The sequence below is a fragment of the Manis javanica genome, chromosome X, assembly GCF_040802235.1.
Source record: "Manis javanica isolate MJ-LG chromosome X, MJ_LKY, whole genome shotgun sequence".
Lineage (NCBI taxonomy): Eukaryota > Metazoa > Chordata > Mammalia > Pholidota > Manidae > Manis > Manis javanica.
The window spans coordinates 94,945,676-94,960,552 of NC_133174.1; positions in this window are offsets into that span (position 1 = coordinate 94,945,676).

The window sequence follows — 14,877 nt, forward strand, 5'->3', positions numbered from 1 at the left end:
TGTCTCTTTCACTTAGCTATGGATGTCAGAAAGGCTACATGGTCTCTCTAGGCTTCAGTATCCTCTTCTGTAAAATGATAATGATAATAATAGTCCTATGGATATACAGTAGTTAGCATAGTACCTAAGTAAATGATGAGTCACTATCAGCTCTTATTATTACCTTATTCTATAGTTTTTAATTTTCTGAGTATATATTAATTTAATTGTCAGTAATGACAATAAAGATTTTTAAAAGCTTGTTAGAATTGGGTCAGCCTCTAGTCCTATTTTAAAAACTTGCTATAAAGACTTGTTCTCATATTAAATATATGTATAAATAGAGTTCTGCAGGAAGTGTTCAGTCTAGAAACATGAGAAAATAAAGGATCATATTGCAGTTCATCTGGTTTTCCCATAATACTAAGAGATATCCGATCAGATAAAATTTGTATAATTAGGAAGCCTGTAAGTATCAGAGTATTTTAATGGAAATGTAAAAATTTTATTATCAAGCAGTTAAATTTATCATTAAAAGTAAGTTGTAACTCTAAAGGAACACTAGGAGAATTTGAGAAGCAGACCTTTCAGAAAGCAAGTGAATTCCCAAACAGTCTGCTCAGAAGATCTGTGGCCCTTTTTGAGGTGAGCATGTGTGATAACCATGGGACTTTTGGTTAAATGTGGAAAAACTGAAAGATATGCCTGACTCCTACCTGATCCCTGATGCCTCCCTCATCATCACTTCTGTGATCTAATTTTGCATGTTGATTTGGTGACCAGAACAGATAAGCAAAAAAATTATGAGGTCAGTCTTCAGTCTCCTTCCCCTCTCCTTCTCTACCCCTTTTCTCCTAGATGCCCATTCAATGCCTTCATCTGTCATGCCTTCCCTGGCTCTCCTCGTGTTCTCACCAGGTTTCCCTCCCTAAAAGTGCTTTATAGTCTACCTCTGTCCTTTATCTCTGCCCTCCCACCGCCCTCCCCACCAACCAAGTAGTTCTCTCCTATAGCTGGCTGCCATGATATAATAATGCATATTATGTTGGTAGCTGATCATTTAAAAATTTTGTTTATTAAAATAAGATTATTACATTATAGGAGCTTAGGAATGTATGAAATAGATGAAGTGCTAAGAGAGCATATAATAGTGGCCTTACACTGATCTGGGAGCACATGGAAGGTCTGCCTGGGGGAGGGACATTCTGAACAGAAATCTGAAGGATGAATAGGGGTTATTTGGATGAAGAGGCATTATGAGTGAAGGGCATTCCAGGCAGAGCCTATTCAAAGACCCAGAGGTGGGAAGAAACTTGACATTGATGAGGAACTCAAAGAAGGCCAATGTGAATGGAACATATAGATGAGGCTGGGGAAGTACACAGAGGCTAGATGATTTGTGCCTTACAGGCCATCCTAAGGATTTTGGACTTCATCCTAAAAGCAGTGGAATGCCATTAAAAAGTTTTGAACAGTAAATCAGATTTGTGGTTTGAATGGAGGATGATTCCTCTCTTGGGTCCAACCAAAGCTGGTCCTGATTTATCTCACCCTGATTACATTTTCTTTCCATTTAAATGTGGTTCTTCTCTATACAGGGAGAGATGGTATACTGACTAAGAGAAATTCAAGAGATAGGTATTTGATTCTGGAAATGGGTCTCTTTAAATCTTTTGTGTTTTCCTGTTGGGATCACACCCCCACCCTTTTAAAACTACTATTCTTGGAGGAGGGAACACACCAAGTCTCTTGAATCAAATTATAAAGACTCTTAGATCAAGCTCTCATCCTATGGACTGGGTAACAGCTTCTGAAATCACTAAAATGCCTCTTAAGTACTCCTCAGACTGAACAGTCACCATTGAATTGCCACTAAATTCAATGCCGAAAACACTCAATATCAATTCTATTGCTTTTGGCTTTGGGGCAGGATAACACATCAAAAATCAGTAATTGAATGATTTACTGTCCTTTAGGGTGGTTACATTTCATGGAGGTTGCCTAAATGGAATTAATTGTGGGCTAATTAAAGTGTTCCCTGCCTCTCTCCCAAGCTCCCCCTAGGGCATTGGCTGCTGTGAGTTGTGCAAGTCACTGAAAACTGTAAATCATGATTGGGCTTGAAGAAAAATGGATTGTTTTCCTAATACCTATTGAACACTTAAAACAGGTGTTTAAATTTCTACAAGTTTTAGATAATTAAAATTATAAATCTGTGCTCCTTGAACAGGAACATGAGTAGGGATCAGAAGTATAAATAGTACCACGCTGCAGTGATTCATCTTGTGGCTTCAGGTTTATTACTGTAGTGAGTGCTGTCCCCAAGCAAACAGCAAAGCTGAGAAGTTTGTCTTTGCTGCCGCTTCACCTTCCAGCCTTCCAGACACCCTGAGCCACCCTATCACTGCCAATACTTCCTACTGCTGGACTCATCTGATGCCAGCTCTTCTCTCTGACATCAAAGGGTTATCTATCCTATGTTTCATTCCTTAAAGGCTTTTTTGGGTAGTATTAGGGTAATAGAATTGCTGCAACAGTGTAAACTCCCAATTCTCAGTGGATTGACACAATAGTTGATTTTTCATACACATAAAGTCTGAAATGGGTGCTCCTGATTGGCTGGGGGCCCCACTCTAAGGACTCATGATGCTTTGATCCTGCAGCTCTATCATCTTAGATATGTCTGTCTCAAAAGTTGCCATGCTCTACTAGTTCAACCATTGTGGAAAGCAGTATGGAGATTCCTCAAAAAACTCAAAGTAGAAATACCATTTGACCCAGGAATTCCACTCCTAGGAATTTACCCTAAGAATGCAGGAGCCCAGTTTGAAAAAGACATATGCACCCCTATGTTTTTTGCAGCACTATTTACAATAGTCAAGAAGTGGAAGCAACCTAAGTGTCCATCAGTAGATGAATGGATAAAGAAGATGTGGTACATATATACAATGAAATATTATTCAGCCATAAGAAGAAAACAAATCCTACCATTTGCAACTACATAGATGGAGCTAGAGGGTATTACGCTCAGTGAAATAAGCCAGGCGGAGAAAGGCAAGTACCAAATGGTTTCACTCATTTATGGAGTGTAACAATGAAGCAAAACAAAACAGCAGCAGATTCACAGAACCCAAGAATGAGCTAACAGTTACCAAAGGAAAAGGGACTGGGGAGGATGGGTGGGAAGGGAGGGAGAAGGGGGAAAAAGGAGCATTATGATTAGCAGCTGTAATGTAGGGGGGTGGGCATGGGGAAGGCAGTACAACACAGAGAAGACAAGTAGTGGTTCTATAGCATCTTACTGTGCTGATGGACAGTGATTGCAATGCGGTATGTGGTGGGGACTTGGTAATGGGGGGAGTCTAGTAACCACAGTGTTGCGCATGTGACTGTATATTAATGATACCAAAGGAAAAAACAACAGTGCTTACCGTAATACCATCATTAGGAGAAACAAAATACTGTAGAACCAAGGGGTTCACGTACTTGCCTGTCTAGTAAAATCTCTTTTCTTTGTAATCCAAGAAAAAAAAAGTTGTCATGCTCTTCTGCATCAAGCTGGCAGAAGAAGAAAGGGCATGGAGAGTCATGTGTGAGGTATGAGCCAGGATGGAAGTGTATCTTGTGCTCATAGTCCAGGGCCACACCTAACTTCAGTGGAAGCTGGTAAATACACTTTAGCTGTGTGTTTAGGATAGAGAGAGAATGGGTTTGATGGATAGCTAATTTGTCTCTGCCGCTCCTGGTGACTAAAGTAAATCTGATAACTTTGCATTAAAGGGTTAGTGGTTTACCTCTGCTTTGGTATTGTTATTTCAAATGGGACTTTCTGGAAAACCGGTTGATATATTAAATTAGGAATCACTTCTATTTCACTGACTTTCAGTTATATGTCAAATGTCATCTGTCCAAACCTCCAAATCATTGATAATGACAGAATGAATACATTTTATGCCATAGTGTGCTCTCTTTCTGTCTCTCTTGCTGTCTTTCTCTCTCTCTTCCACACACACACATACAATGGTGATGATGATGATGATGACTGAAAAAGTAATGAGAAGCTTTTCTTATGCGTGTCCCCTGGATTTAGTTGGGATTTCTGCTAAGGACTGCTGTGATCATGATTCTAGTATTGTCTGCCATAGGAGGAGTTGCTTGAATGTTCACTCATTAAGCTATTAATCTGTTCTAATAAGGAACTGGTGGCTTAGGTTGTTTTAAAGCCAAGCATCTTCTGACATTTTACATTCACTGACAGATATAAAATAAAACAGTATGTCTGGTCAAATCCTGTTTTTATGTGATGGATCAAGGACATTTGAAAAATGTAAACTGGCAATTTATCCAGAAACTTTCTGTTCTATTTTGCTTGGGCAATGATGGGAAATTAACAAATATCTCTGTTCCTTTGCTTTTTTATCCATTTATGATACTGAGAACCTTAATAAAATAAAATAAATGTATAAACTTTATTCAGATCTTTATTTTTAACCACTCCATTGATTTCATTTAAGTGGCATTTTATTTCACTCACCAGAAGCAGGCTCTGACCTTTAAACTATCCTTGCTGGGGGCTAAGAACATTTCTCGTCCTGTACCAATGTCATAATATACAGATACAGATGACTATTATGTAGTCACTTTAGGACTAAAAGGATTTCTTAAAGCAATTGGAGATACATTTTTAGGAGCAAATACTGTAATACTTCTATTGTTGAGCTGGTGAAATTTTAAGAGCTTGACTCACTGGAGTTGCTAAGGTTGATTTTGAAGCTGTTGCACCATCTTTGATAATGCAGGTTTTATATATTCCCAATTAAGAGCCTTCATGATATGTCAGCTCTATTCTCTTATCTGTTTTTTTCCCTCTTTCCACATATGAAAAGACAAGGCTATGAAAATTTTCATTCTACAGTGCTATATCTGGTTTCAGGGCATGTGGAGATCTGCTTTTTCTGAATCTCCAGGTTCAGCCTATTCTGGATTTAGTGTTCAATTCTTTTCTTCTTTCACATCACCCCTCCACACACATTCTACTTTCCACGCCACCTTTCAATCAGTGTCTGAAACTTAAGTTATTTTTGGCAGTAACACCTCTCCCAGTGTCTTGCACAATCAGGAACTTTGTCTTATTGATTTCCTAATTCTTATACACAGAGTACATGTGGCCTCTGCCTACATGGAAGCTTATGTTCATTGACAGATAACATTGTGACTAAATAGACCTATTGAAAATAATGCTTTGGCATTTTTCACTGTGGGCCCTCTCCAGTGATGCCAGTGAATGTCTGAGCAATTATATTATAGTTATTATGTAAGCTCTGGAGGTGAACAAGTCTGTGTTCAAATCCAGATCAGCCAGTTTGCAGCTATGTGATTTTGGGCAAGGATCTAATTTCTTTCAGTCTCAGTTTCCTCTTTTGTAAAGAGTGATGAGATTGCCTATCTTCTGTGTCATTGCGTGGACTGAAGTAGGTAATAAATGTGAAGTAGCACAGTGCCTGGCACAAAATAAATACCCTATAAATGTAAGAAAGTATTATTGCAGATGCAATTTATGAAATTTCTGATCCTGTTGGCCCCTGACCAGGAGACTGAGAGGTAGACGAGATTTGTCCATGTTAAAGAGCTAAACATTCTTTTCCTCCCCCACTCCCTCTTTAGTTTAGATGAGTTCAGGGGAAAATGGCCTGTAGCCTCATAGCAATCATCATTCTGTGATATCAGAATAGGGAGGGAACTGTTCAAGGTTCTGGTGTCAAGAAAATTGATTGAGTCTTCCTTCCCAGGGGCTGAAGTGGGCCAGGTCTGGGTGCCAGAATCTGGGTGTCAGGGCTTGGTTAAGGACTTACAAGGTTTTATCTCTTGTCTTGAAATGGAAGTTGTATACTTATTGAGTGCCAAAAATTAAAATCAAAGAAGCCAAAGCTCTTTTTTTTTTTTTTTTTTTTTTAGTTTAAAGAGTGAGAGTAGAACCAGAAACAGGAGAAGAAAGCAAAAGCTCAGAACCAGGGCTGAATTTGTTTGGAGCAGGGGAGCAGGAAATCAAGAGCAAGAATAGAGGAAAGGTTATGGAGCAGTTGAACACCAGAATAGGGCCAGAATAACCCGTGGATTATTTTATGAGCTAATGCCCATGTAGTGCATGAATTAGTGACCTGGTTTGAAGTTAGATGGTTGATTGCAGAACATTTACCCATTTTGTCACAACTCTGCCCCTACAAAACACACCTGGTCTTCCCCAAAGTTGCAAAGATTCCACTTTCCAAAGGGTACAAGGGCATAATTGAAAGGCAGATGTGTGTCTTTTGTCAATGACATCAAAACTTTCATAGGTTGGGAATGTCCTCCAACTTCGTAGTTTCTATTAATGTCCTGTATTGAATCTACAATTTGCAAGTTATTTTTGAGGGGACAGTCTTTGAGTTCATTAATCATGGTGCAAAGTTGTTCTTTTGTTTTTTCTCTTCACCCTTTTTCAAATGTGATTGGCTGTTTTTCATTGTGGGGTAAGGGAAGACAAGTTCTAGTATTACCAGGAAGAAATGACCCAGTTCCTATTCCTGCTAACTTTCATGATTTTCTGCCTCTCATCATGTCCCTTTTCAGTCTTCAGTTGAAAGAATCCTCTGTGTCTAGTGCATTTTACTTGGCAGCTACCCATTCCATTGATCAATCCACTAGCAACCTGGTAGTACATTTTGAGCTTCTGTTATGTGCCCAAAGTAGTGTTAGACATTGTAGGGGAAATAGAAGGAAAAAAATCACCTCAGCCTACAGAAAGCCTAAGATTTTGTTGAAGATTACTTGGAGATGGAAAAAATTCAGAGAAGCATTATAAATCCTGTGTAATCAAGAGCAGAGGCTGCAAGCCTTCTAGGTCAGCAATCTCATACATTAGTGCATGTCGGACGCGTTGGAATCACCTGAGATCATTGTTAAACACACAAATTCCTTAACTCTAAAGAGCCTGATTCTGCAGGGTGTGGGTGGTGCCTAGGAATCTGCATTTTTATTAAGATTCCTAGGTTATTCTGCTGTGGGGATTCCTAAACCATACTCTGGGAAGCAGTGGGATAAAAATATCTCTGCAAGTGGGGGTACTTATCAGGGCTGGGGGTGGCCAAGGAAGGTTTGATTGGAGCCTGCATGGGGTGGGCCAGATGTATAGAAGAGGTGGTGCTAGGAGATTCAAAAGAGGGGTACTGGAGATGGGGAGGAGAATGGGATATGTTGCAGAGACTGGCTAGTAATTCAAATCTGTTTTCTTTTCTTTTAGGCACATGGACTACATTTCCCAGTTCTCACACAGTAAAGTGTGACAGTTTACCTCAGTCTGGCCAACAGAGTGTGGGTAGAAGTTACATGTCACTTTTAGTCCTGGCCCATAAAATTCTCCACGTCCTCTTCCACTGTTTCTTCTCCCTCTACTCACTAGATGTTGATGCCATGGGTGACCTTGGAATCAATGTGGTGAAGCTGGTAGAACCTCCACCAGTGTGGATGCCTAAAGAACTGTGACTATCCCTCATTCATGAATAACATCTATTTTGGACTTCACTTGAGTAAGACTTCTATTATGTTAAGCTACTGAGATTTCAGGCTTTATTCTGTTGAAGCTTGTAGTATAATGTTAACATGGGACCAGGCTGACCAAGGCAGAGAATTTCTGGGGATAGTCATCATTGTCCTTCTTAGGAGTTTTTTCAGGCTCACCACTACCCAGAATTATGCATGGACACTAGGCCTATATGCAATCTTCCAGATAAACTGTCTCATGCATCATATCAACATTTTCAAGTTGCTTCATGTATATATTTCTGTGTGGCCTTTAGTGATCAGGGCTCCTAGCTGGACATTCCTTTATCCCTAATCCCCTATACCAAGAAGGAAAAAATTTGAAAACAAACATTTCACTGCAGTAGGAAGCTCAGTTTCTCTGGACCCGTTAAAGTCTTATTGGGTAAGGTAAAGATAGCTGAAAGCACATTAGCATGCTTGGGAAGGACTTAATTCATCTCCCTCCCACATCCTGCCTTTCCCCTGCTCCACACCTGCCTAACGGATCCTGGGAAGTAGGTTGGCTGGCTGCAATTAAACTCAAGCGCCTCCTCAAGCACTTGGTAAAAAAAAACAGCTTTGGCATAATGATGCTCTTGTTCCTACTCCATAGAAGGGAGCTGAAAAGGTATTAGCAAATGACTTCGAAACTTGTGAAGGTCCTGCCATTTGAATTCTCATAATTAGTTTGTTGCTTAATTGTTCCTGGTAATGGGTGTCTTATATTTTGCACAGAACTTGTCACTTTTCTATTTATTAATCATTTTGTAGTAGAAAATAATGACCTTCTTTAGTAGAAAACAATGACAGGTGTCGTCTAGCCCTGTGCAATTGAGAGTTAATCTTGCTTGGCACCTTCTCCCACCACCCTCCTCTTTTCAGGAATGGATGCAGCAGAACCTAGCACATGGCTAATCTGTAGCAGGCTTGTGATCTGGACCAATCTTGCTACTGATGGTGTTGAAGGTATGATCTGGAGGCCTCTGTCCTATCTCAGGGTTTGCCCCTGGCCAGAAGCATCTCTCCCTGGCCTGACAAAGTGTCTAGTATTTTCATTATTAAAGTAACTATTCGGGGGCCATGACATTATCTCCAGAATATTTCCAGTTAAAATACAATAAATTACAAGAGCTAGAGTAACCCAATAACCACTAACAAAAGTGAGCTTACTAGCACTGCATAAAAAATAGGAAATCAATAAAATGGTATTCAGGGTGGAAAAAGGTGAGCAAATGGAGTACTGCCTGCTTTCGTGGAGTGTCCTGTTACTGGGGAGAGGATTCCTCGGAATCTTTGGGGCTAGGTGAGACCCCTGGCAACTTGGGGAAAGGGCACCTTGGATCCTGCTGGAGGACCCTCAGAGCCAGTGTATTCTCTAAAAAGCCAGAAATGGTGGACAGCTGTGGGAATTACAGGAAGAAATGGAATTTGAATGGGACAGAAAGGAATAGAGACTGGAAGAGGGAGACAATGAAGATGGAAAAAGAGCAGGGATTTGAAAACAGAGATGTCCACAGATGAAGCCACAACCCTGAGAGAATAAAGGCATATCTGCTGCTGTAGCCCTCCCTCCACTGCCTCACCAGCCCAGTTCTCCTTTCACCCATGGTGCAAATATTTAATGTGTTACCCATTGGTTTTCTTCTTAATATCTGTGTTGAAACTGTTGAAGCCATCTTGCAACCAGCGGGATTGCCACTAAAGCTCATACCATTCACTTCACAGAGCAGGATGTGGTGGTGCCTAGATATGCAATTCTAGGGCATCCCTTCAGTGAGTATGGGAGACTATAGGCACGATCACTTGCTGTCAGAGACAAAGTACATTCCTGACTAATGCCTGTCAGTCACCATGAAATTTCAGCCGACATTTCTCTTCTCTCTAGAACTCCTTCAGTTAACTGATGGCTGCCATTGTTAGGGAGTACTGGCAACTCACAGTAAGTCTCACTGAGCCTGGCCAATAACCCTGGATTGTGTTTCCTTTTGAGTTCTCAAGTCTAATTATTAGTATTATTGCTACTGTTTACACACACACACACACACACACACACACACAGACACACACGCACACATTACTAAAAAAGAATAAAGCATCATTGCATAAAACATGCAAGAAGACATTGCCAGTATAATGCTGCTCATTGACAGACAGCAGCCATGATCTGTAGATAATAACATTCTTAATTGGCACATTTTCCTGGGTTAGAGATAAGCAAAGAGGTACCCCAAAACTTCATCTGTTTTCTAGAGACTGAAGCCATCTTAAGTACCTAGGAGCCCTTAAGACTTGTGTTTTGTCTTCACCTCACAATCTGCCTTATTCCTCTGTTATAGTCTTGGAGTATTTTATTGACTCTTTGCCTTTGGCTTCACTCAAGCAATGAAATCTTGCACCTGGATTAGCATGAAAAATATATCCGCAGTTTATCCTTCATATTTTTTGCCAGGGTAAAAAACATTTTTGCCTGTCCGGGAAATATAAGCAACATGCTCCTGTGTGAATACTTATTATTTGCCTTTTGGAGAAAGGTTACAGAAATGTCTCTTTGGGGAGAACACCATGCACAATTTTTTCTTCTGGCTTAGTAAATGTCTTGCAGATGTACCTCTCTGCATCCTGCAGCTGCCATTCCCTTTGCAAGTTCACCTGGCATGAATGCACCATGGAGGCAAATTCCCATGATAGTAAGATATTGCAAATACTTCCCCCCTTGAAATGGATGTGGAATGTTTTCCTATGATGTCAGAGTTTTTGAAGCAGTGTGATGTATTGGAATTTGATTTGGAGCGTCCTGATCTTTCAGTTTCACCAAGGGCCACCTTCATGACACAGGTTGGCAGATAGGATCAACATTCTTGTTGGACTGTAAGCTTGTAGTAGGAAGCTTTGATTGGTGTTTGTTGTTCTGAGCAAGAGGATTTGACCTGTGATACATCTCAAGTGGAGTAATATTACCTTGCCTGTGAGTACCAGTCTCAAATCTCAGGCAGACATGGTGTCCAAGCAAATGTACTGGTGACCAGGAGATTTTCCAGCTAGTAGCCAGGTTGGCACCTGTCCACTATTGCTTATAAGAGTTGTGCTATAAACTGCTGACCAAGAGCTCAACAGCCTTCCCCAGTGATGCATTCAGGTTGGCACCTGTCCACTATTGCTTGTAAGAGCTGTGCTATAAACTGCTGACAAAGAGCTCAACAGCCTTCCCCAGTGATGCATTCCCCAGAGAGTTACTGCTAGGTCGCCAGCATTGCCTCTTTATTTTGTTTTGCTAAGTTGTGCAAATTTGACGTCATTGTAAGCTGCCAGGCCTTTCATACAGATTTACAGAAATGGCCAGAACAACCAGTGAAGTGTTCACCAGCAAACAAAGACCCATGACTACACTTACACCCTCATGAGCTAAGCTGATTTGAACCAAGGACCAGAAATGATCTCTTTAACATTGACTCTGCCTTAATAGGACTGAATCAACAGTGGAAATATTAGGACCTTAGGCCCCTGCAATAATAAGTATAACACGTAGGATTTACTGAGTTCTTCCTATGTGCCAGACATTGGTACAAGCAAGCAAAAGTGTATCCATAGTAGCCAAATTCCTAGAAGCAAATACTGGAATTGTGGTTGCCAGGGGTTTGGGGGAAGGAGAAAGGAGTAGTTGCTAATCAACAAGTATAAAATCTCAGTTGTGCAAGATGAGTATATTCTAGAGATCTGCTGTACAACATTGTGCCTATGGGTGATGATGCTATATTATACACCTACAAAATCTGTTAAGAGGGTCGATATCATGTTAAGCATTCTTACCACAACAAGGTAAACATTTAAAAAGACATATGTATACAGCCTTGTGCAACCGTCAGCTCAGTCAAGAGAATGAACATCTCCATCTGCCGAAAATGCTTCATCCTGCCCCTGTGTAGCTCCTGCCTCCCACCCGACCCTTGGCCCCAGGCAAACACTGATCCACTTTCTGTCACTGTGGATTAATTTGCATTTTATACAGTTTCATATACATGGAATCATCTGCCAGGGACTGTTTGTCCTCTGGCTTATTTCACTCCGCACATTTACTTTGATATTCAACTATGCTGTTTCATTTTTTCTGCTGAATAGTATTCCAGTGTATGGCTGTGCCACAGTTTGTGTAGTCAAGTGTAAGGCTTTGTATGTATACAGGCTTTCCTTTCTTTTTAGAGAATACCTAGGCTGGATCATATGGTAGGCGTATGTTTAACTTGTTAAGAAACTGCCGAAATCATGGTGCAGCCAGGAAATGGAACCACTCAGCAATGAAAGAATAATAAAAATATAATAGGTAACATTTATTGAGTTTTTACTATGTGCCAGGCATTGGTAAGTTGTCTCTTCTTATTTGGACTCTCACTTTCCACAGTTTGAGTTACTCATGGTCAACCATGGTCCTGCAGGAGATGATCCTCCTTCAGAAGGTCAACAGGAGCCTACAAAATGTCGTAATGCCCTCATCATTCACCTCACCTCATCTCAACACGTAAGTATTTTATCATAGATGATCATTACAAAAAGGGTGAGTATAGTGCAAAAGATGTTTTGAGAGAGATCACATTCATATGACTTTTATTGCAGGATATTATGATTGTTCTATTGTATTATTGGTTATTGTTGTTAATCTCTAATTGTGCCTAATTTATAAATTAAACTTGACCAAAGATATGTATATATGGGAAAAAAACAGTACATCTAGGGTTTGGTACTATCCATGGTTTCAGCTACCCACTAGAAGTTTTGGAATTTATCTCCCACAGCTAAGGGGGAAGTGCTGTATAAGCAGGCAGGTATTATTCATGGAATCCTCACCACAAAGCAGTGAGGTGATACTGTTATTTCACTCAGTTCATAGAGAGAAAACTGAGGCACAGAGGGGTAAAGTCACTTGCTCAAGGTCACATGGCTAGTAAAGTGGCAGGGCAGGGTTTTATGATTTCAGCATCTTGGGGGTCTGGCTCCAGCATCAAAGGTCTTATTACATACACTGTCTCTTTGCTGCTGTCAGGAAGGAAAGCAAAAATAGTTTTCCACACTGGGATTTTAGACTCATACTTCACTTTGCCCATATGGAAACCTGTCTGGGTTTAGGAAGTTCTTCAGCCAGTTTAGAAGCAGTAATTGATTTGCTATGTGACCTTTGTAGTCCACTTGACTTCCCAACCCCCATTTCCATATCTAAAACTGTGACTAGTAATATTCCCCACACCCGCCTACAGAAGTTGTTGTGAGATGTGAAGTAAATGTTCTTTGAAAGTAGCTCATCATTTAAAACCTGCTTCTGTTGAATTTCTCTGTCTGAAGATCAGTGAGTCCCAAGTGTTAGGCAGCAGTAGAGGTAAAATGCACCACAGGCTCCAAGTTCAAAGTAAAGGTTAATACAAGTTCAGGATAGGGAAAGGAGGAAGGAAGCTGGCTTCCACACACACCAAAGGGACCTAACAAACGAGAAAGCGCACTAGCAGGGCAGGCTCAGAGGAACAAAGAGGAAAGGCAGGTTTGAGAGTGAGCTGCCTCTTTTCTTCTTGATCTTAGTGCTTTGCCATTTTCTGATAGACTAGAATTATGTGAAGGGAGAAGGAATACAGGTGGAAATCAGAGTGCATCATGCATGAGCTTGTGAAAGAGTGTACCACTCACCACATGCAGACCTACAGACACGTAAAGGACCTACCATTCTAGGACGGAACCTGCAGGTGAAATCATTCTTCCCTGACACAGTTTTCCTGCTGAGAAAATAGTCCTGGCATTTGGCTGCTGTGGAAAAGAAATAAAGTCACCCAGAACTTCATAGGAGCATCATGGAATTAGAGAAATGAACTACATTAAAAGTATTTTGTCCTACTGAAAATCACATTGTACCTAAACAGTGTTCTTAAAAGAGAAAAGGCTCAATATGCATTACAGAGGGAAATAAGTGCTCTTTGATTCACTTAAGCATTTGGTATCCACTGTATTCATCATAGTTTTATTGCAATACTGAGAGAACAACAATGATGATAACATTTTCATTCCATTTCATTCCTATAATATGATGGGGGATATGCTCAATGCTTTATGTGCATTGTTTCCTAGTCTCACAACAATCTTATGAGGTAACAACTATTGTTATTCCCATTTTCTCGATGACAAAAATGGACCTTCAGAGATTACTGACTTGCCATTGGTCATGTAGCTAGTCACAAACCTTAGTGGCTTTCCATCACTCTCTCCCCCTACACTCCATTATCACTAAGTATCCCAATTAATTTTTGTTGCCGTGTTTGTTCCCATGTTTATTGTTGTTCTCCGATACTAGAATGGAAAGGCCTTGAGGGCAGAGATTCTATTAAATTCATCAATGTATGCCTTGCTTTTAGAACACTCCGAGGCATATAGTAGGTGCCTGCTGTTCATGGTTGAACAAGTGACCAAACCTGCTGGAGGCGGAACTCCATCCTATATCTACGCAACTCCAAAGCCTTTGATTTTTTGACTACACCGTATTGCTCCTCTCTTTCCACAGTTATTTTTTCTTTTTCTATTTTTTAATTAAGGTATCATTGATATACAATCGTATAAAGGTTTCACATGAGCAACATTGTGGTTATTACATTTGTCCCCCACACCCCATTGCAGTCACTGTCCTTTGGCACACTAAGATGCTGTAGAGTCACTACTTGCCTTCTCTATACTATACTACCTTCCCTATGACCTGCCTACATTATGTGTGCTCATGATAATGCCCTTTAATACCCTTCTCTCTCCCCCTTCCCACCCGCCCTCCCCATCCCCTTCCCTTTGGTAACTGCTAGTCCCTTCTTGCAGTCTGTGAGTCTGCTGCTGTTTTGTTCCTTCAGTTTTTGCTTTGCTCTTATGCTCCACAGATAAGTGAAATCATTTGGCATTTGTCTTTCTCTACCTGGCTTATTTCACTGAGCATAATATCCTTCAGCTCCATCCATGTTGTTGCAAATGGTAGGATTTGTTGTCTTCTTATGGCTGAATAACATTCCAGTGTGTATATGTACCACATCTTCTTTATCCATTCATTTACTGATGGACAATTAGGTTGCTTCCATATTTTGGCTATTGTAAATAGTGCTGCAATAAACATAGGGGTGCATATGTCTTTTTGAATCTGGGATCTTGTTTTCTTTGGGTAAATTCCTAGGAGTGGAACTCCTGGGTCAAGTGCTATTTCTGTTTTCAGTTTTTTTGGGAAACCTCCATACTGCTTTCCACAGCGGTTGAACTAATTTACGTTCCCACCAACAGTGTAAGAGGGTTCCCCTTTCTCCACATCCTTGCCATCATTTGTTGTTCTTTGTC